Source organism: Pseudopodoces humilis, chromosome 9 (assembly GCF_049639895.1).
Source record: "Pseudopodoces humilis isolate 2021_Gansu_Grassland_sample_001 chromosome 9, ASM4963989v1, whole genome shotgun sequence".
Classification (NCBI taxonomy): domain Eukaryota; kingdom Metazoa; phylum Chordata; class Aves; order Passeriformes; family Paridae; genus Pseudopodoces; species Pseudopodoces humilis.
Genome location: NC_142208.1, coordinates 27,132,329 through 27,153,953, shown reverse-complemented (window position 1 = coordinate 27,153,953; position 21,625 = coordinate 27,132,329). Strand labels below are relative to the sequence as shown.

General features: G+C 37.8%; 1 long non-coding RNA gene across 1 annotated transcript in view; it reads left to right on the top strand.

The window, feature by feature from the left end:
* The first annotated feature begins 752 nt into the window (after positions 1-752).
* The window catches only part of LOC148183800 (uncharacterized), a 42,669-nt gene continuing 21,796 nt past the window's right edge, over positions 753-21,625 (top strand). The window contains exon 1 of the long non-coding RNA XR_015773237.1: positions 753-799. This is a non-coding gene — a long non-coding RNA (uncharacterized LOC148183800). The remainder of the gene's footprint in view (positions 800-21,625) is intronic.

Genomic DNA, 21,625 nt, shown 5'->3' with positions numbered 1-21,625 from the left:
TGGAAAGTGTTTATTACCTTGCTCTATAAATTGCTCATCTAAGGCTCCCAGGGAAAGGCAAACACACACTGAAGAGTGCACTTTTACTGTACATGACATAGGTAATGCTAAAGCAATATCCTACAGAAGTGTCCCGGCTTTTCCACTCTACATGGAAGATGTGGAAGAGCTTCCAGACACATCACTTGTGTCAGCCACCTGATTCTTAAAGTTTTTTGTTCCAGTGGAATTGAAGAACTGATACTAGGAAAGGTGAAGTTGTGACATCATTTCTGTGCTCTTCTTTTCCTCCCCTCTTTAAGCAAAAATCAAATTCTGTACTGACTCTTCAGGCTTCTTACTCTGCATTTCCCATTCTACCTGCTCTGCTGCAAGACACCTGGAAGTAAAGAATAAACAAACCACAAGCACTGCTTTTACTCTGTACTCAGCCTCAAGGGTTGCTTGTTTTTACAAAAGATCTAATGATGGCATTGTTACTTCAAAAAAAAAAAGACTGTGACCCAGAGGACTCAGCACCTTCCAGTCAGAAAGACTTGGAATGAGGACAGGTCTGAAAACCCTGAATATTCACCTGAATTTTTCTCCAAATGCAGTTGTTTGGGGATCATCAGTGATGTTTCTAGGACCCTGTTGGTTTCTTCCTAATCCTTTGCAGGTGAAAACAATGTCTTCTTATTGGGCCCCTCCCCATTTTGTTATTTCAAATTATGCCATTCCCTAGAGCAGAGAACACCTTTAAGGACTTGAGAATTTTGCTAACACCTCTCACAAATGGACCTTGTCAGAAAACTCTGCTGTAAGTGAAAAATCCAGTTTTATGAAGGATAATGAATGTTTTACTACTGCTCAGAATTAATACTGAATTCAACTGGATATACAGAAAGTTTTTGAAAGATAAATATTTTCTTTTAGATGCCTTGAAATTGAATAATGTTTTATGCTTTTTAATATATTGTTTATAAGCTCAGAGAAATGGAGAAAAATAGAACAACAAATCTGTGATTAATTTGAGGCTGTTTAGATTAATTCCCTTTTCTCTCTATCTAAACAGACATTTTGGCTAAATCAGTTCTTTTACCCAAAGTGTTACTTTTATTTTTTGATCAAGCTGTGTTTTTCCTCTAGAAAATAGTTAAAATGTTGCAAATTAGTCCTTTGTTATTATGCTGATTTTGATGTCAAATACATAGTTTAGATCCTTACTTCTAATAACCTCATACCTAAATCATGTACCTGAGATGGTTAAATCCAGCCTTAAACCTGATATAAACTCTCAAGTGATGAGATTATATTTTCTTGATGCATTCATTGTTCAGAGTAACACGGGGAACATGAACATGATGTACCTTGAATTATTACCAGTGTTACAAAGTTACTGTCATCCAGCTACTATTTCTGTATAAGTGGCTTCTGTTCTCAAATTCTCCATTCATCTGAGTTGGAAAAAAGTCTGTGGGCAGGAAATTTAGCACAATCATTCACAACAACATGTATATTAATAGCCTGGTATACTAGGTCAGGTTGTTAGGTAAATTAGGCTATATCACAAATAAAAATGACAGGTGATTTCATCTTGTGGCTGATTAATCAATTTTTGTCAATTTTAAAAAAGGAATTTTTTAAAACTTTTGCAAAATCTTTCCTTAAGCCATCTTTTTGTCCTCTTCTTCTTTGTATTATGCAAACTAATTTTTTTGGAAGATATTTTTTTCTTGGCACCATTTTTTTTTTCTATATCTGAGTAAGATTACTCACTAAAACTTCAGGCTCTTGCTTTCTCCCTCATCTTCACAATGCAGAGAAAATTGTATCACACAATGAGTTTCTAAAGAGAGCAGATTCACGACACAAGCCTTATGATGACTTTGCAGGAATGGATAAGGGGAATAGATTTAAATGTAACTTCTCTTGACAGTTTGTGAAGACAAAAATGCAGATAAACCTGCATCTTGGTGCAGGACTATCATCCTGAAGCATTCAGCTGAATTCTAAGGGGCAAAGGAAAACTATTTTCAATGTTTCTCTGAGGCATTGATTGGGTTGTAATTATCTACCTGCATGGTTTTCCATGGAGGAACAGGGCACTGCTGGCTATAGTGGAAATATTTGCTTTTTGAGATGGGATTTACTTACATTACAATCTTGTCTTTTACTGCTGCATGCAGCAATTAATGAGAGTGAATACTGCTGACTGATTACAAGTCTAGTGATGCACTCTCTTGCTTAACCAGCAATTATTATATTAAAATATACATCAGAACCAATTCCTTTCATGCTATAACCTTTGCCCTCCTTAAGCTCATCTGTCAATAACAGACTGCATTCTGAATTACCAAGCCTGAGAATGAAGTGTTTTGTCCTTTGGAGCAGGAATGTAGCGTGTCTGTGGTGTTTGCTCCTCCATAGCTTTAGATTTTCTGGAATGGAAAGTTTAATGCTGGAATTGCTGTTCATTCCCATCTTGGTGCAATGCAAACAGACATAGAAGTAAATCTAGTGATTTCTTCTTTCATTCACCTGAAAGGTAAAGCCCAAAACAACAGAAAAATATCATGTCTGAATCCAAACAGATCTGAATCTCTTTTTTTGATGTATTCTTTTTTGATAAAAAGCTAATTAATTATTTTCCTGATCCCTGAACTTGTTCTAGGCATTGACTTGGAAGCTGGTTTTAATTAATGAAGAGTTCAATGCCAGCTGTTCATGCCAGAAGCCACCTATGCCCTGGAGTTCATTAGGGGCTTTATCTGGTGGTATGGGGTGACTGAAAATCCATGGATCTGCTGATCTATGGAGCAATCACAGAGCTGTTCTCCCTGGGAATTTGGGGCTGATTGGGGAAGAGTGAGCACAGTCCATGCCTTAGAGTGACTAGGGTGTTCTAAATCTGAGTCATTTTAATCACTGCATAAGTCATGGAATAAATAACCATGGAAGCAATGCATAAGAATGTGAAGATAAGGACAGACTTAGAAGACACTATGGAGATGATGAAAAAAAGTTACCTGAATTTGTGAGAACCAAGGCATGTCAGGGCAGTGTTACTGGAGTTTTTGCTCTGTTTCAGCAGGACAAAGCCAGCAGCCCAGAAGGGATCCAGTACATTGGGCACCAGCTCTGCTGTGAGAGGCAGTAGGATGGAGGTGAGACTTGCTTAGTGCAGACGTGTCTGAGACATGGGAGAGTGGAAGGCTGATATGCAGGGATAGAAAACTGGGAAATGCTGCAGGGAGACCTGCAACAGAATGAGGAAGCTGAGAAATGGGAAACCCAGAGATTTCCCTTGTGATAGGGATCTTCTGTGGCAGTAGAAGGAGGTTCAGAAGTAAGAGATATACTGGGTTCCCAATGACTGTGCCCTCTAGTCCTGTAGCAGGACTCTGGTATGGGACTGCTGCTTCCTTTGCTGTATTTTCTGCTTTGCTGAGCCTTAGCTGGGTGACAGAGCTATAGCCTTGAGTAAGAGAGCCTCAAGCACTATTATTGTATAAACTTTCTAGGGTAGCCAAGGGAGACAGTGCCCTTTTTCAACTTCTCATGATATAGCACTTATGTGTTTTAAAGATAATGAAAAATTCTTGAATTATATTTCCCCTGGAATATGTTTTCCTCAAACAGAAGCAAATAACCACTTGTTTTTTGGAATAACTTCCTACCTCATGTAATACTGTTTTTTTTCAATGTTAGAAGTTATAGAAAACATTAAGAAAAATTCATAAGGTCTATGGGTTAAAAATTACCATTTCACAGTAGTCCTTCATGAAGGGACTATTCCCTATTGAAGACATAAACCCAAAGTTGATGTCTATACAGAAGTCAGCATGAAAGCACAGGACTTCACAAGGGGCTGCCCATTGCGAGAGACACATCACCAGAAGTGGTCATAGATGTTACAGCAACCAGGAGGAAGAAATTTGTCTTTGATCTTTCCCTTAACAGTCTTCTATGCACTCTGGGAGTGTTCATCCCAGCTAAGGTCAGAGTGTTCAAAACTGAGCTGAGAGAATTACGTTGGACAGGCTCTGTCTGCAGTGTCTGACAGTTTCAAGTGCTGCAGACTTTCTGAAGGGCCTTAGACAGTCCTTATTAACTGCTCCCAGACTGTTTTTTTTTCTAAAGATCGTGCCTGAAATAACTCCCATAAGAATATAATCTTATTTTTAATGATTCCCATGATCAGCCATTCCAAGAAGATGGGATTTACATAAATTTCTAGTTTCTTCTACTCTATGCCACCTCTTTCACTATTCTGTTCCTTTTTATCTATTAGGGAACAGATAGACAGTAAATACTGCTCCATTTCCAAAACAAATTTTTTTTTGTTTGTAACAAAAAAGCAAACCAATAAATCCCTACAAGAAAATTGTTTCCCAAAGAATGCAGAGCTAATGCTATAAAACATAATTACACTGAAAAAATCTATAGTGAATTAGAGTTCTGTTGGGTTCTGAGTTTGTCTGCATGTGTTTTATTATTATGTTAGATGATATTCCATGGGACATAAAATAAATGTTGTATTTCTTAAAGGTTTATGAGACATGGCAGGAATTTCTGAAATTACAGTCACATTTTGGAGAATATATACTCATTCACTTTTTATCATGTTTGTGATTTTTCCTATAATCCTATGGTGGACATAAAAGTCCTCTGTCTTCTTGGAGGAATGCTGCCACATGCAAATGCTTTTGACAACAGCTGAAAGTCTCCTTTCTGAGAAGAATCCATGAATCTGATGCAAATAGTCATCCATCTGTTCTCAAATATAGTTAAGAGTTTACTATCCCAAAAAATTGTTTTAATCTAAATAGTCCAGTCCATCTAGATTAGAACTACAATCCCTGTAATGCACATTGATTCCTTATGTCATTGTTTAAAATCAATGTCAGAACCACCCCCCTCAAAAAAACATAAATATGAAACAGAAAATTAGTGATGAGGATGAATCCAACGAGGTAGAAAAATCTGGCCTAGCTTCCATACTGGGTGCTAGTGCTTTTTTGTAACTGGCCAGTATGTTCCATGTGTCAGTGCATGTTTTGTAAGCTAAATATCCTTAGGACAAGAATCCACTCTCCTTCTCTTTTATCTGTATCTTGCTCTTTTTGCTTGTTTCCTTTTAGTATTTTCATTTCAGATACTGAGCCTGATGTCATAACATTAGTTTCTCCTGGAGTTTTTTTGCTACTTTGTCACCTTTCTGTAGCAGTACAGCCTGTCCCTTAGTCATAAGGACAAAGTTCAGAATGGAGGGCACCAGGATTTAGAGTTTAGTCTTTAATAAAAGTTAAAATAAACTGCCTTTCATTCTACTGTAAGATACTTACTGATACAGCAAACAAAGTTTATTTGCTACAGGAACTGAGAAAATTCTATTAAGTCAGAAAAAGGGATTCTGAGCTTTTACCTTTGTTGTCTAAAATCTGATTTCCTCTGAATTCCCCTCTTATAAAATATAGTGGAGAAGTTGGTTTCTCTGTTCATATTAAAGGGGAAGCTAAATAAAACTCCCAAGAGTTACTGTGCTCAGGTGTCCTGACAATGCAAACAAATTGTAGTTTCTCAATTTACCTAATGTTGGCATGAAAATGTTGTCATAAAAGACCTTTCAATCAAGACCAAGAGGGAAAGGATACAACTCTCTCCAGAGATGGGAACTGGAAGTTTATGCATATTTCTTTTGAAAACAGACTTTGTACAAAGACTATGGCAATTTTCCTATGCTTCATCTCCAACGTAATTCACCTTGTCAGAGGAGTCAAGAGACTTCACTGTTCTATAAAATATCAAGGGTTAGGACAATAGGTAAATAATGAATAACAGAGAGATTTGCTTGCTTTGCTTCCACTTCTCTTTAAGATGCAATGGATCAGAAGACAAGTACCCTGTGTAATGCTCAGGAATTCTCTGAGGTAGTTGTTAAATCTTAAGCTACTTATCAGACGTCTTGTGTTGGTGCTCGAGAGCCTTGCTGACCATGACTAATTTGTCCTCAAGTTCCATTGAAATGTCTTGGGCTCCTTGAAAGGGCTCTGCCTAATAATGCATTACAAACACAATCCCATCTGTTTAAGCTCAGTGTATCTTTGGCCTAGTTATAGCTGTGAAAGAATATGTTCCTGGAGTGATACTGCACAAGGAGTTTATTTGAAGATTATGTGTGTTCAACATAGACAACCAATTATTATGTCTTTATAATTCAAGCTCTATCCTTGACAAACTCAGGAAATTATTAAAAAATATTATTTTAAACACTAGCAAATAAAAATTTTAATATACCTATACAACCTTTTATTTTATTACTGTCTTTTTACTAGTAGTTTGAATTAATAAAAAAATATAATTGACAGGTTAAAACATGGTTATATATATTCATGGATAGATAGCTAAGAATCATAATTACTAGATTTTAATAACTTCATCCCATTTTAATTGTCAACAGCTACAAAAATATCGTAATATATTGCAACTCCAAGTTTTTATTGTCTTGGCACAATCTTATCACAATTTTAGATACAAAAAAAAACCCCAAAGAAACAAACAAAAAACCCCCAAACCTCAAACTCTCGTTTCCCACACCAATAAGCTCAACAATAAACAATGACATAAGGCTATCCTCTTCTTCCCATCTCTTTTCCTTAAGAGACCTCATTGATGGAGCTCAGCTGGGTCACTACGACTTTCATACAGCCTCATGAGAAACAGAAATACACAGGATCAATTCTCAGCATACAGACCTGCAACAGTCACACCAGAGGCTGGCTGAGCATATGGCTGTAAACCTCACTTTCCTACCAGCAGGATGTTCCATGTGCTCATCAAAATCTTGCAAACCAGATGGGGTGGATTTCTTGTCTTGTTTTCTTCAAACATTTCAGTAATGTCAGTAAGCTGAAAGTGTTCTGTACTCTCCAGGCCCTGGTACGAAGCTGCCCTTGGTTGGCCATCACCATCCTCATCCAGCTTTTTTTCCTATCTTCTTGGTATTTCTTAACACCTAACACAAAGAAATGTTATGAGTTTGGTGCCAATTTACCTTAGGAAAGTTTGAGCTATATGACCCTTATGCCCCTTGCCTTAACATGAAAAAAACTTTTGTGTCACTGCATACATGCAGATTCAGACCCAAATTCATAAAATTAATTATTACAAAGACTTCTAGGCCTAAAGAAGATGTGATAAAGTATGCCACTATATTTCTTTTTTCCTTTTAATATTCAAACTCTAAATAAAGGCTAGGGTAGGGGACAGTAGAACATACCTCCTTTAACTGATATCTAACAGATATCTGTCTTGAGAGGCAAGGCTGTGACACTCACCTTTGAGTTACCTCTGTTGTAGCTGTTGTGGCAAGCCTTTCAGAGACATTCTTTTGTGAAGATCATGTGTAAACATTTTTACCTTTGACTTTGTGAATTTGAAGCAAGATTGAGCTAGGAAGTCCTTCAGAGTGTTGTGGTGTATGCTTTAAGCAGTACACACAAAAAGGTGAAGGTTAACAACTTCCCCAGTGTGGTTGTGCTGAATGTTAGAAAAGAAAGAGTTGTGCACCAGTCACTGAAACAGACTTCACTTTTCCTTACTCTTTGCCTTCCACCTCATCAGAGCACTGCTGTTTACTTCATCTGGTAACAGTCTAATAGTCTCAAAGAAAGCTGCTTTCATAAGATTTTAGCTGTCCAAGGTGCCATTACACATCTGTACGCAGTTTGCAGTGCAGTCAGTTATCACACATTTGTACGTATCCAGGGACAACTGAAGGTTTCACCCTTTAAATAGAAATAATATAACTTTATTGATATTTCTGGACTAGTCTTTTAGCATAATAACCTTTCCTGAGCTGCACTGCTGGCATGGTTTGGCCATGCTGTAGTGAGATGTTGATGGGAGGTTAATTTAAAAACAGCCTAAACCAGGCTTAATAAATGTAGGCTGTGACAGAGTAGAGTTCATTGTGTGAGGCCAGATTTGCACCACCCCTCAAATGACAACCAAGCTGTTGCAGCAACTTAGTAATTGAACACATAATCTACTCCAAAAGTGTCTTTGGTGATAGAAGGTGCCAAGTGTGATCTTTCCATCCAAATGGGCTTGGTGATGTTTATGCACACCTGACCCAGGAGGAGGTTGGAGGTAGCTGGACCCTCAACACACAAGGATTGCTGCTATTTAATATCTGTTTCTGGAATTTGGAGAATTCACCAGCCTGAATCCTTCTTTCTGGCAGTGCATGGTGAGCATGAGAGAACCACAGCTGTGCTGTGGTGATGAACTCCACTCCATCATCCCTGTGTTAGGAGGCTGAGGAGGATCTGAGCTGATCTTTACCCAAGGGAAGTGTCTGACTAAACCAAACTGGCATTGCAGCCGTGTGTGCAGCTGAGCTTTGGGTCTCTGACTGTGTGTAACTTTGTTTGCACTCCCACAGAAAGAGAATTGCTTATAGATTAACATATGTTGAAATTATTTTGACTTCATTTTGATATATGAAACTGTTCTCTATGTTCACTTTCAGTACTCAGAGATCACTGTAACTTTAAATACAATTCTATGAGCTTTTTTTTGAAAAAAAAAACCTCTTAGTAATAAATAATTAATTGAAATAATAAATAAGTAATTGTAGGAATTATACATATGTGCTTCCCTTGAGTCTCTGCAGTGTTATTTTAATTAAGGCTAAGGTTCCTATTTGAATAAATGAATGACAAAAAGAATATTTTTTTTAAAGTCATTTTGATTCCTTCAATATCAATGTTTCACTAAGAAAGTTTATTAAAAAGAATGAAGTGATTCAGATAGATTTTTGGTTCTTGGCAAATGCAATCTGTGTTCTTTCAGAAATCTAATTTTCTAGATTAGTGGCTCATATCTGATATTATAAATAAGTAAATGCTTATTGCTTTTGTAGTACAGCATGGAAAACAGTGTAACCAACATGGATTTTTTCTTGGGTCAAGTGTTTCAGCAGTATTAATGTTCAACATGCTGCAACTATACAATGCTTCTGAGAGTTGTTTATTTATTTACTCAGGGCTCTGATTTTTTGGCAGAATAAAAGGATTTTTTACAATATGCAGCAAAATAAGCAGATAAGCCTTCTAGCATTTCCACTTGTTTCTTCACAAAGTTGGTTACAAGAAGTAGTAGCTTGATTCATAAAAGAGGTAATTAAATAGGAGAAATAAAACTGGAAGGTCTCAATTTTTCTAAACAAAATTGGAATATTTTGCTTTTAATAAATGTATCTAGTCTCCATTTTGTAATGGAGTAGTAGTGATAAAATGTCTTCATAGAGTAATCTACTCATAGAGTGTAAAGAGATTAAAATGAATTGATGTTTAGAAACGAACAAAGGATCTAGCCCTTTTGACTCTCACAGCATGCATGCGGCACAAATCTCATTGACTCAGTAGGAAAGAGATCAGATGAAAGGGAAATAGAACTGGGCAGTATTTTTAGTGATCAGTTTCTCCATTCCTTTGCCCTAGATCCAGATCAGCCTTAATTAATTCTGACATGTCTTCCAAACCTGTTCTTAAAACCTTCGGTGCTTCAATGTTCTATATCAGATTTTCCTATTATTTCACCTCTGTCTTTCTGGTTGCACCACAATCCATAGCATGTTGTAAAGAGAATAGTCCTCCTCTATAAGTGAACTTTATGTAGCTCAGGGTTTACTGTCCTTATTTATTCTCAGCACTGGGGGGTTTTTAACCATTTTTTTTCAGAGGTTGTGCTTTCTATACCTGAAGTAATTATTTTGTTTTCCTGGCATCTGCCTAGTCCATCTGTGCCTTTAAGAAACTATTCCCGAGCTATCCAGACTTCTTGGGCTGTAGCTCTTTAGTAGCAGAGTAGGAGAATTATTTCACACATCCTATTTAGATGTCCTGGAATAAACTTAGAAAAGTATACTTTGCCTAAAATATCCTTTAGCTCATAGTACTAAAGCCAGTAAAGAGCACAGAGAAAAATATCTGTGTGAATTGTGGGAGTGTTTGTGGTCCAAAACTGATGAAATGTGCTTTTCATATAGATGCAAGCAGAATTTTTTCTGTGATTGATAGTTCAAACTACGTGCCTAACTTGAGATGACATTTGAATTTCATTGTTGGTGATGGTTTTGTGGTTTTTTCAAAAAAAGGAAAGGGTTTATTTTTCTGTTACTGCCAGGTTTTTAAGTTAAGCTTCCTCTTTTGCTGGCTGTGTTTCATAGTGAAAGAAGAGAAAGGAAAAAGTTTCTATTATGAAGTAACCTGTAACATGTAGCTGCTAAAGGACATAATATGAAGCTGGGACTAGAAACTGTTCTGTGAACAGGTGTTTTTTCTGTTTTCTATAGGATTAAATTTATCTGCCCCCTGAGTTTCTGATGCTGTGAGTGCACAGGGCTGCTGAGGCCAGCAAGTGTCCCACTCTGTGGCCCCGTCCTTCTGGTGTGCATTGTAGGGTCCAGTCCTGTGTCACACCATGGGTCAATATCAGCAGTAATTTAAAGCTTTTCATATTCATGAGGCTCCTTAACCTTTTCACCTTTGCTATGCTACCTGCCTGCTCTGACAGCTGCTGCTGACAATGGACTAAAGTTTAATATCGGCTTTCATATACTCTTTTTAAATTTTTTTTTATAAAATACTTTAGCCTAAACATATTTTGTGCTTTATTTTCTATATTTATGTGGGGTCAGTCCTGGTTACTTAGAAATATTGACTTACTAATTGGTATTTGAATGTACTTTGTGGAGATCTGTATTAACATTTAGCCCCTAACTGGAATATGTGGTTTAAAATGCTGAACACATTACAGAGACGTGTAGTTTAAATCAACTTCTGCTCATTTTCATAAAATTAGCATTATTGAACATGATGAAACTTTGCTTTGGTCATGGACTATATCCCAGTTTTGTAGTTTCCAGAAGCTTAACATTTCTTCATTTGGTTTGAACTTTTATTTTGAATAAGAAATCTTTTAAGCATTGAATAGCACATTTTCATAGAAGGAAACCCCCTTTTTGTCCAGCTGCAGGTTAGATTCTGTTCTTTGCTCTTCGTTTTCTTGGTTGCAACATACTTAGCTTTTAGCCAAATTACTTTGTAAACATACCTCAGCAAACAGTAAGTAATACTTATTAAAATAAACAAAAAAATCCCAAACAAACTGACATATTGTTCACAACTTTTGCACCGCTGCCTTAGCTTAACAATTATAGCTCAATCATCCAGGATTCAAACCAATTCATCTTTACTGCTACTCTTCACTCTGTCCAATTCATCTGTCCAGTCCCTGGAAAGGATCAGGATCCAGTCTAAGAACTGAAGCTGTGTTGATTTAATCATTGCCAGAGACACTTGATCACCTGAGGCTCAGCCCATTTCTGAACTTTAATCTTGGATATTCTGATGCCATGACAAACTAGTTTAGAGCATGAGAAGGGTTGTGCTGGGCAGCACCAATGGTCCATGTCACATTCAGGCTCTGAGAGGGGATGTAGGTGGGTACCTAGGCTGGGGAAGTAGAAGGCAAGCACATAAATTATTTCCCCTTTACAATCTCCTCAGCTATTTTCACATCAGGGGCTTTGGGATGATTTCTGGGAATGTAATAATCCTCAGTGCATTGCTTTTGCATTAGTTAATAACATATCTCCGTTAGCTCAGCTGAAATTTGAACAGCTACAGAATCCTTTAGTAGGGATGGCCACATGTCTGCTACCACAAAGTAGGTGCAGGGCTGGAGAAAGTGTTGAGAATATGGTGGTTTCCTAAATTATGGTGTGGATTATGTGATGCTATGTAGCACAAACATCCCATCCACAAACCACTAAAAGGAGATTACAGGAGTAAAAAGGATGCAGACCACAAACAAAGCCTTCAATTCATAAATATGTGCATAAATAGAGTGCACAACAAGGTTCCAAATGATGTATTTTTCTATTTTTTCTTATAACTCCCAAATGAGATATTTAATAAAATTCCTGTGCTACTAGACAATGGAATTTGATGGAATTTGGATTGAGGATTACAAATATATCTGGAGTTACTAAGTGATAACAGCTTTGGCAGAAGATATTAAACCTTTTGGTTTCGGGACCTGAACTAATCTCTTGCCCACTCTGACTCATTCCTTCCTCTGGGGTGGTGGAGCTGTCCTGACACACAGGCAGCTCCTCACAGCTCCTTCAGCAGCACCAGTTGCCCTGGTGACCACAGTGAACCAATGAGAAATTCTCTGCTCATCCTCTTACTGTTTATTTGGGCTCAAAACTTTTTTCCTTAAATGTAGATTCTTTCAATAATACTGCCTTTTAAAGACAATGTCAACAGAGTTCTCAGATATGTGCTTTTAAAAAATTAGCAATTAAGCAGGTGAATTTAAAATGTCAAAACTTTCCCAATTACTTTGCAGTTTTTCAGTTATTGAGCAGAAGATACTTCTCCATTAACTCTACAATAGAGTTAATAGAGTTACAAGTTCTCTGGCTATGAAAAACCAGTGTAAAGAATCAGCCTTTTTCAGATCATGATACATAATATGTACTGCTGTGTAACAATTCGAAAAACCTATTTAAAGAGTATGGGCTTACTATTCCTATTAGTACCTTCCTGCAGTTTTCAAAATTTAATTTGTGGCTCTATTACCAAAAATATTTTCCAAGCAACAGTAGAGGAAAATCCTCTTAAGCACTGGATCTCGGATTTACTAATTTCATTATCGAACAACATGCTAAATGCAGAGGACAAAACATGTGGTGGCTCTCTAATGATAACAAGTAGCATTATATAAGGTTTTTTTTATATTTTAGTCATGGTTGTTTGTGTTGTTTCCAGCTGAGAGGAAGAAAATACCTGCTGGATGGCACACTGAACACATTCCTGGTAAATAAGAGTCTGTTTCCTTAAGATAAGATAAAGGAGAACTAGGAATTTATGAAGAGGAGCTGGGATTCTTTAGAGAGAAACCACACATTTCCACTCACTGAACCACTTAGGTAGGGGTAGTGCTGGCTTTTATTGTAAGAAAAAAATAAAGCCATATTCTGATATGATGAAAATCAGCCTAAATATGAAGTTAGGGAAATATACACCATCTGAAAAACAGATCTGAAGGTGGGGTTTTTCATTTAAGTGAATTCTTAGGCTAAGACTTGAAGACTGAAAAGGTACATTAATCTTATTTCTGAACTTTATCTAGTAGCCAATTCCTTTTAATCATGTTACAGAAAGACATATGAAGTTTAACCATACCATTAGTGCTAATTGGGTGTGCAATGTGTTAGTACAGGAGCATTTTTGTTTTGTCTCCACTGGCAATTAATGCAAGTAATTTTGACATCTGAAAGATACTGTAATTTGAGCAATTAAAACATTACTGCCAGTGCAATCCTGTGATAAGTAAAGTAAAATATCATTACAAGCCTAATTTTAAGCAATTTTTTCATATTTAAGAGAATGTCTTATCATTTTCACAGGAAAGGCATTTAATGAATTCTTTACTGATACCCCAGGCAGCAGATCCCACAAAACTCATCATAATGTCAAAGCTATCATTAGACACAAAAATGTCTGCATGCACAGAGCATCTGCTCAGCTGACAGAAATCTGCTCATTGTCTCCCCATTTCAGAACAACAGAAGGGAGAATGAGATTTCCTGAATCACTGATTCAATTAAAAGCTTCAGGAGCCTTAAAAGGTGCTTTCTCCCTTCCCTGGTTCTATCTTTTATTTCTTTTGAGGGAGTGCAGAAGAGAGTTTATACCTCAAGCAAAAAAAAAAAATAGCCTTCAATTTCAGGGGCCAGGAAACTGCCAGGTAGATCCTCAGCATTTTGTTGGTTCCATACTTCATTCTACATGAACACAGGCAGTAAACACAAATCTGTGCAAGTGGATTAGAAGGATGATTGCTTGGTGATGCATTTAAATTGTCAAGATAGAAGTGCTTATAGCTAACCTAGAAAATAGATTGGGTCTCCTGACAAGGATTTGGCTAGACTTCAATATAAATTCAGCCCTCCAGCTCCTAGGGTGTTCAAAATTAGCTAGCTTCAGATTAACATCGAGATAATCTGAAAAGCAAAGCAGGAAAACATTTTAGAAAGCATATTTAAAAGCATATTTAGCATTTGAAAGCATATTTAGAGAGTAAAGCTAAACTTTGCAAAAAAACTCCCCGGAAAATTTACGACCAATGCTTGCTTGTCTAGTGAGCAATTTCTCTGTCATTTTGTAACATTAATCCCAGAACATGAGGGTCTAGTCATTAGCCATTCATAGATTAGCAACTGAAGAGAGCTCTTGGACTTTTCAGTGTGAGCCAGCAAAGTAGAAATAATGAAAAATCAAAGTGTATTGCCACTGCCAAAATGAATCCATTATCTTGTCATGTTTATCCTTTTAATAGGGTACACTGAGCAGGTCACACTGTGAAGTAAGAAACTACATGTTGAAGGCACCAATTTATAGTCCAGTGGTTTTCATTGAATGCTCCAATTTCTAAAATGTGATAAGCAGAGAACATAAGGACAGCCATACATGAGGCAATTTTCTGTGATGTTGTGTGCTTTGAGACTACTCTGCTGCACTTCCATTATGATCAGAGTCCCTGAGCCCATTAATGTCTGGACTTCCATTGGACAATTGTCACATTCCAGTGGTCTCAATCAGCTATTTGAGCATCTTTGATTGACTGTAAGTAGCAGTGGCTAACCTACCTTTCCTGCTGCACAGATCTGTGCTATCCAGTAGCCAAACCCCCAGTCTAGGGGGAAAAGCAGACATATGGCTAAGTGTTTTGTTGGATGGGGGCCATAAGTGAGAGAATTAAAGAATGGTGTTGTGTTTCTCCCTTTGGTGAGAATCCTACATAGCACAGGCAATGCTTTTCTAAAATGAATCCCTTAGTCCCATCATGGATGAAAAGATGTTATCCATTTGCAAAGAAATACATCAATGTTTATACCTTTGCAAGAACAGAAGTGGGGAAAGTAATACACAACGCTAAAAAAAGAAAACTAACAAGTCAGTGAGGTCTAAAGGTGTAATTGTTGAGAAAATCCAACATTGTGTTTGTGTTCCATGTTACACAGAAAATTTGCTAAATGGATTCAGTATTTGATTAGTGTGTGTGGAAAAATGTCATGGTCTGAAGTTACTAATGTAGCCTAACTTCTGATTGCACTGAAAAAACATTTGACAGTGAGGGCTGTGGAAACAAAGGGATTCATTTATACCTGGTTTCACACCCGTGCAGATCAGCTGGCTCCGTTGATGTAACTTGCTCATCCTGCCATAATCAGGCTCCAGGCCTCAAATACACAATGAATTCATATTTCAGTAGGTAGATCCAGATGTATTTTTCAAAGACCCAAAACTGGGAGCTCTTTTCCTCAGAACAGAGATGTGTTTATGCTGCAGAATGCCAGACAGCACACAGCAGTGGCTTTGAACCTGTGGGCAAAGGAATCCACATAGCACAGCTGCGAAAAGCCTACTGTTAGCAGAGTAAATTTGCTCTCAGGGGGCTGGGAGTGCATCTCTGTTGGAAAATTTTAGGACTTTACAAGTCAGGAAAGACTGAAACTGCTTGCTGAGAGTCTATCAGTTAGCTTAGAAACCAGAGGCAATCTACATCTGTGTGACTACATAGAACTTTGTTTTGTCCCATGTCTTTCAGGAAAATAAAACCATTGGAAGGAACAAGATTATTTGAAAATAGCCTGTAAGGAGAGACAATTCCACTTAAGATACTTAAAAAAAATCTAATGCAGAATGAAAGGGGAATTTATTCTCCTTGGTGTTAGAGAAATCACATCTCCAATGCGTAAAAATTGTCACTGTTTCTTTTAGTTTTTAATGAAGCAATGATAATTAGCAGGTGTGGAGAATTTTCCTACTTTTATTTTTCAGAACAATGTTCAGATTTCCCAGGGCTCTGAGGTTTTAATCTTTTCCCTCCCTAAATAATTCCGTAAAATTCCTATGTTTGAACTGTAGGTTAGTTATTTATTGGATCCTTCCAGGATCCAAGGCTGGCAGAGCAGGTGCACAGCACGTTTGAAAACAAGGCAGAAAAAGGAGGTTATGGAGGAATGCAGTAACTTTCTCCAACATCTCAGAAAAGGTTTCTGTTAGAGGTGGGGTTAGCAACAAATCCTTGTGCTGCAGGTGAGTCAGAACCCAGGGAGACATGCAAGGAAACAGCAAAGGCTGGCTTTCCTCAGACCACAAGAGTTATGCAGTGCCAGATCCCTGCTGTGCTTCATGTGGGACAAGGGAAATTTCACCCTAAGATGAACCCCCTGAGCTGTGGCTCCATGCACATTATGGAGATATGGCAATTGCCTTCTTTGTTTGGAACCTTACCTCTATCCTGGTGTTTGTGGAAGATAAACTTTATTGTAAAGGCAAGCAAACATCCCCAGTTAATTCCCTCAAAAAAACTTGCACCTCAGTGGAAAAAAACAAAAACAACCCCTTGGTTTATGGACTTTAGCAAATCTCTTAACTACTGAAAATCAACTCACTCATCTTTTTTTTTTATAAAAAATGAATATCTAATCTTCTCTCTGGTCCTCCACATGTTTTTTTTTCTGTACCTCCCTTCTGCTACCCCCACCCAGACTTTGCCCCAGGAACATCTCAGAATGTGTTTGCAGAGGTCCCAGAGGTACTGCCTGGTGCCTGGGGGTGGCTTTGTGATTGCAGTGACACATTCAGATCTCTGGCCACTTGATGGAGCTGCAATGAAGAATGTGAAAGAGCAAAACTGCAGCCAAAGAAGTCTGAGCAAAGTGCTGGGCTGAGACTCACAAGAATTCATGCCAAGCACTCAGGTGATCAGGGAGTTGGGTGTAAAACAAGTGTGAGAGAAAGAAGATCTTGCTATTTCAGACAACTTGTGTCTGGGAATGTAAATGGAAAAACGTTGCTTTCATTTTTTTCGGTTTCAATAACAGGTGATTTAAGGTACACGAGCTTGGAGCACTTAAATGAACACTGAACTGCTTGCAGAAGTGTGGTGAAACTGAATTTAGCTGTCCATGCTAGCAGCAATCCCACAGAACATCCTTGGTTTTGCCTGATGAAATTGAAATTTTGTACTGTGAGGAAGAGAATTTTGTAATTCGGTGGCAAAAATGATGGAAAATAGAAAAAGTCTAAATTGAAATTTTTGTAAAGTATCAGAAATGGTCATTTTCAGAACTCTAGAAGAAAAGCATATTATAGAAGGAGCATAAGTTCTGTTATGTGTTCTTTCTGGGATAGTATTTTAAAATTTCAAAAATTATATTGATTTTGAAGGGAACTCTATAGCAAATGAAATATAGAAAAATTGAATATTTTTTGAACACACACTTTCTAGAGCTGTCTATTAACCACAAATTTTAGAATGATCAGCCTGGGGGAGACAGTCAGGTGGAAACATTGTAGGAAGTGGATTTTTTTTTTTCATTATTGATGTTTTTTACAGTTGGATTTGGTTTATTTTTCTTTATACAATTGACATGAATGGAATGAATCTTATGGGACACTTTGTATTCTGCCCTCCAGGAGGGCACAAGGATCCATGAGAGACCATGGATGTGGACTAAGGTCATGCAGCAGGTGGGATAGCTGGACTGGATTAAGATTTGTGGGGAGTTGGGTTTATTTTTCTGGGGGCAGCTGTGCAAAAAATAAAAATATTTCATGTGGTTAGAAAATAATAGCCACAATTCAAAAAAATATATACCGGTGATTCTTTATTTCTGTAAACATTTCCATTGGAATATTTACCAAGGTCCTCGAGTCACATTTGAATTCATATGAAAATTAATAGAAAATAATGCTGTGATTGGACCTAATTAGGTCATCTGGTCATCTTCCTGGGGAAGAGGTCTGTGCTGACTTACCAGCAGGGCTGAGGATACAGTTGCTATGGGGAAACATGTTTCTTATCCATGCTGCCCACATCCTGTGGATAAACGGGAGATCTCGTGTACAGCAGCTGTCAAGGCACATTTTATAGGTACGCAAGTCACTGTGTAAAACTTCTTATAGTCTTGCACTGCTTCACTGCAGGACATGCTTAATTAATACACCAGAGGGTCGTTTATTCTTTGCAAAATATGAGCCCATCCATGTCACTGAAAGCTCTGACATTGTGGAGATGTGAGTCACATCAGTGAAAGCTGCCTGAGGCTGCATTTAACCTTGTGCACTGAAGCTGAAAAGTAATTAATAAATGCTCTCAAGTGTTATGTTTTTCCCTCCCACCAACTCAACATCTTAATTACAAGGGAATAGGTACAGAGAAGACTGATCTGTTTGTAGCTGTCCTGCCCTTCTTTGCAACCTCCCTTACAAAAAACTGTTTGTAGTCTCAGACTAAAGTACCTTCTGTAATATCACCAAAGTAATCTCAGACCTTAAATATGTAGGAACGCTATTCTTCTTTACATTGCAAGCTTTGGATGGATTATTTCTGGTTCTTTACTCAGTGCCAAGGATCCTGGTCCCAAGTGGAGCTTGGGTACTGTGATAAGACAATAATGGCAATAATAAAAATAAAGCTACTATCTCCATATGGTCTCTATTCAGACATTCTAAACTTTACATATGTTTCTTCTCCTATTCAAAGGAGTCAGCCCCAAGTGCTTTCAGGGATCCAAGTGACATTGATAACAGGGAAACACTAGACATAAAAATAGGCATGGAATTGCAATTTCAGTTTTGTCATTCCTATTGCAAGACAAAAAAAAAAAATATTCAAAGTTTAAATAAAATTTGACTAATCATAATCATAGGACAAAAAGCAGGTTTTCATGTGTCATGTACTCCCTTAACTCCAGAGAAATGTTGATACTTGTAGAAATGCAGAAAGTTGTGAGTAACCACAAATTCTAGAAGGGATCAGCAAAGGATCCCTTCAGTTTTGCAGCTGAGACCATGGAGTGTTGACCTGGTTCTGCAGCGTTCTTCCCACTCTCTTAATGAGGAGGGAAGGCAGCCCAATAGCTCAATTATTATTATTCAATTATTATTATTCAATTCAATTATTATTGTTATTCAATCCAATTAATTTAGTTTGCACATCATGACTTATTTTAAAGAGATTTAGACAGAAGGGGAGGTCTGAGAGTGTTGTAGCTGGACAAAGATACTGCACTGTTTGGAGAGGTCAGAGCTTGTGGCTGTAGATAAGCTCTAGGTTTGCTATCAGAGGAAGAAAATGAATAGGAAGTCAATGAGACCACGAGTAGTGAAGGCAAAGTGAGAGAATGGGTCAGTGTGCTCCTGCCAGGATTGGCTTCCTGAATTCCTTTATAGATTCTATTCCATTATTAGGTCACAACCACTGAAAATATCTAATTGTGAAACAGCCTGTTGGAAAGGAAGGGCACCTGAAACTGAGAAAGCCTGGTCCAAAACTCAAACTTCTAGATATGTAGTCTTGAGGCTATGCCATTAAACTGACAATGATTTTACAAATTATTCCTGAAAAGTGTGGTGGAAACCATTTGTGTTGCCAACATGAGGTGAAGGATTCTCTTGGCTATAAAAGGAATGGAGAGAAGTGGCTGAAGTGTAGTTGCTTGCTACTTTGGTATGTAAATTTGGTCAAATAAATCCTGACCTTGATCTTTGAAATAGCAGAGATGATGTGTGAGGTCTCCAGGTTCTTATACTTGGACTTTTTATATACTTGTTGTGTTTTTCATGGACTTTAGGGGCTGACTTTGCTAACTTTTTCTCTGCCCCAGGCTAAGCTAGTGATCTCATGCAAAATAAAATCAGAGTTCTTTTTGTAATCACCTGAGGCCAAGAGCTGGATAAACTAAAAAACACTTCACTCAGCCAAATATTGATAGTTTTGCACTACAGCCACGGGATCTGACAGTACTGATTTGTTGGCTTCAGTTCTCCTCTGCTACATCTTCATCACTTGCTTCCCTCACAAGCTTAGTTCAATGTAATCTTGGAAACAGCCACATTTTACACTAGTGAATAAATATGACATGCAGCCTTGTTTTTCCTCTTCCTGATTCTACCTTCTATTGATTTATTAAACCCCTGAGTTTTGATGACAAAGTATGTTTCATCATTCTTCTCTGAAGGGGCCTTTATCTTAAGTAGATCATTGTTGATGTTGATTCATGCCTTCTCTGGAGAGCAGTGATTTTGGATTGTCTTATATTCATATTTCCTCTCAGGCTCTTCTGAAATAAACAGTTCTCATGCCTAATTTTATTGACATGTTTTTGATCTGGTTTTGGGCTTGTTGCTGTTACCCCCCCTTCCATTCTGAATTGCTTTGTCATTTTTTTCGATGGGTGTTTGTTGATGTATGATTTGTTTAAATGGAGGAGTATTAAGGTATTCTTTAGTGCTTTCAAACAGATCATACTTAATTGAACAATAATGCATTATGCTGGGTGTTGTTCCATAGGCTAATTACCTAATCAGATAATGCTGGGGAGGCAAACTTGTAGCAGACATTAATTATCGATGCATGGACTGGTAGCAGATGGCAGTATTTGCAGTGGAATATAAGTTGATTGTTCAGTGGATCAATTAAAGTTTCCATAATTTCATGCCCTCAGCTCAAAACATGGTGTAATAACAACTGTGTGCTTTTCAAAAAAGGAAAATAGTATTTAGGTTTGGTTCTTTAACTGAATAGATTTTCCTGCAAGCAGAAAGAGAGAGTGAAAGGAATAATCGATTTCCCAAAAATTACTTTAGTGGCTTCTATTTGCCTTAGAAGTGCTCAGAATGGGCATGGTAAATAATGGGTAATTATTGTGGAGTATATTAACAATTGAGGAAATAGGGACTAGGTCATGTGCTTTTCTTCACAACTGCTTTTATGTAGAATTCTATTCCATTTTGCATTGTCTCTTGGTCAAATTAATCTACATCACTCCTTTTTGTCTTAGCCCTGAACTATATGAGAACCCTGGTACATCTTCTCTACAGATTGGACATGGTTTGAATAATCTCAATGCCAAAAAAGCCACCCATGAACACAATTCTTGTCTGGCCAAAACCTAAGACTGATCCAGCTCAAATCTGAGGGAAGAACACGTAGCAAACTTCCACCAGGAGGGCATTTTCTGCTGGGGAGACACTGACCCATTATCCTGAATAATCTTCAGGATTAAGATGTTAAGTGAAAAAACTCGGCAGCTCTTTGCTGTGAAAACGTGGTTTTCCCCAGGGTTGAGCTGCAGTGATTTGTAACTTAGGGAGATTTAGGGAGGTCAGGCAGAGCCCTCCCATGCCGTGCTGTCAGGGGAGCACACACACCTGTGCTGCACAGACAGCTCCTGAAGAAACATCTCTGCATCAGTGAGGAGCTCCAAGGGCTGTGAAGCACATCTAGACTTGTTTGGGCAGTATGGCTCATCAGAAACAAGCACTGAAGTGAAAAGGACTTTGACAAGACATCCCTTATTTCTGTTTGCTGTGACAAATTGGTGAGGAGTGTGAGAGAGAGGCATGGCATCACACCATCTATTCATAAAGGAAGCAAAAGCAATAACTGCTGCGACACTAATGAGGTATAAAATATCTCACCTGACAGCCACCAACACAAACAGGCCTTGATTTCTTTTTTTTATCTCAGCAATATGAGCTCAGCCTAG